Genomic DNA, 2,090 nt, shown 5'->3' on the forward strand with positions numbered 1-2,090 from the left:
TCCCTTGAGGCTTTTCCAGGTGTCTGCCCTTAACTTCTGGGGTTTCAGCAAGAGGTATTGGGTGAGGTGAGGTGTCACAGTGGGGGATGTGTATTATAATGTTTCAAGAAGTTTCGGTGTCTTTCCCACTCAGTTACTTAGGGATGATGAGTCACCTCCCTCATCCCTAGGATTCTGGTCAGGCATGTTTTCCTTTAAGGGCTTATCAATGCCATTTTGGAGTTTTGACATTGTCTGGCTAGAAAGTCTAAAGTTCTGAAAAGCACTTAGTTCCAGAATATTTGAAAACAGAACAGTAGAATGTGTTGAGAGTATGGTTTCTGGAGTCAGACTTCCTGGGTTTGAATCCCATTTCTTTCCCTTTTTAGTATGTATGACCTTGGGAAAGCTTTTCAAATTCTCTGACCTTAGTTTCCTTACCTATAAAACATGGATAGTAATGGTGTCTTTTTCATAAAGTTGCTGTGAGAATAAAATGAGCTAATTTATAAAACTGTGATTTTTTAATTAAAAAGATCTCTTCCAGCTTTACTGAGATATGATTGACACTAATGTTGTATAAGTTTAAGGTGTTCAGTGTGTTGATTTGATATACTTATATATTGCAAAATGATTACCACCATAGTGTTAGTTAACACTTCCATCACATCATTACCATTTCTTTTTTGTGATGAGAACATTTAAGACTTACTCTCTTAGCAACTTTCAGGTATATAATACAGTGTTATTAACGATAATCACTATGCTGTACATTAGATTCCCTCGAACTTATTTATCTCATTTTTTTTTAGTTCTAAGAAATTTATTATTTAACTCTTTCCATATGCATATTAAGGTAGCGTTAGTTTATTACTTACATGAATTTTTTTTTTTTTTTGCGGTACGCGGGCCTCTCACTGTTGTGGCCTCTCCCGTTGCAGAGCACAGGCTCCGGATGCACAGGCTCAGCGGCCATGGCTCACGGGCCCAGCCGCTCCGCGGCATATGGGATCCTCCCAGACTGGGGCACAAACCCGTGTCCCCTGCATTGGCAGGCGGACTCCCAACCACTGGGCCACCAGGGAAGCCCCTACTTACATGAATTTATACTTTATAGATTTATAATATCCACAACTGAATTTGCAAAGCGGTAATTCATAACTCAAATTTAATTTCTACATGATTTACAACAGCCATCGGGGGGAAGGGTAAGCTGTGACAAAGCGAGAGAGAGGCATGGACATATATACACTATCAAACGTAAGGTAGATAGCTAGTGGGAAGCAGCCGCATAGCACAGGGAGATCAGCTCGGTGCTTTGTGATCGCCTGGAGGGGTGGGTTAGGGAGGGTGGGAGGGAGGGAGATGCAAGAGGGAAGAGATATGGGAACATATGTATATGTATAACTGATTCACTTTGTTATAAAGCAGAAACTAACATACCATTGTAAAGCAATTATACTCCAATAAAGTTGTAAAAAAAAGATATTAGAGTTACCATAAATATCTGATATAAACTAACAAATTACTAACATAATATAATGCCATAAAATCATTTATTTTAACAATTTTTAATTTATAGTCAAGGTATACTAGAAAATACTGGGATTTTGAGTCTGACAAATGTGGATGAAAAATATGGAATGCTTCACGAATGTGTGTGTCATCCTCGTGCAGGGGCCATGCTAATCTTCTCTGTATCATTCCAATTTTAGTATATGTGCTGCCGAAGAGAGCACCTTATTTATCTTATGAGGGACAGTTTGCACCTGTAGCATAAACCCTGACAGTTGGTTTTTCTTTTTGTGATGCAAGTGTCTGACTTAAGCTTTGATTGCCAAGGGAGCCACTTCAAAGAGGCATCCACTTCAAAGACAGCTATCTCTTATAAACACCTTGCCAGCCACATGACTAGATAAAGAGACAGGCTAGGCTGCCCCCAACTGCCCCAGCCTCCTTTGTTTCAGAGCTTTAAAAAAATAACAGCTTTATCGAGACATAATTCACATACTATAAAGTTCACACTTTAAAGTATACAATTCAGTGTTTTTTAGTATATTTACAGAGTTGAGCAACCATCACCGTTATCTATTCCAGAACATTTCTGTCAT

At 38.9% G+C, this 2,090-nt stretch overlaps 1 non-coding gene across 1 annotated transcript; it reads right to left on the reverse strand.

Moving 5' to 3' along the window:
• Positions 1-1,611: 1,611 nt before the first annotated feature.
• On the reverse strand, positions 1,612-1,718 carry LOC115804041 (U6 spliceosomal RNA). The gene has a single exon (XR_004024847.2). It is a non-coding gene; the product is annotated as a U6 spliceosomal RNA (small nuclear RNA).
• Between the last annotated feature and the right edge of the window lie 372 nt (positions 1,719-2,090).

Source organism: Delphinapterus leucas, chromosome 16 (assembly GCF_059928025.1).
Source record: "Delphinapterus leucas isolate spDelLeu-1000000601 "Yukka" chromosome 16, BTC_Dleu_Yukka2, whole genome shotgun sequence".
NCBI classification, from domain to species: domain Eukaryota; kingdom Metazoa; phylum Chordata; class Mammalia; order Artiodactyla; family Monodontidae; genus Delphinapterus; species Delphinapterus leucas.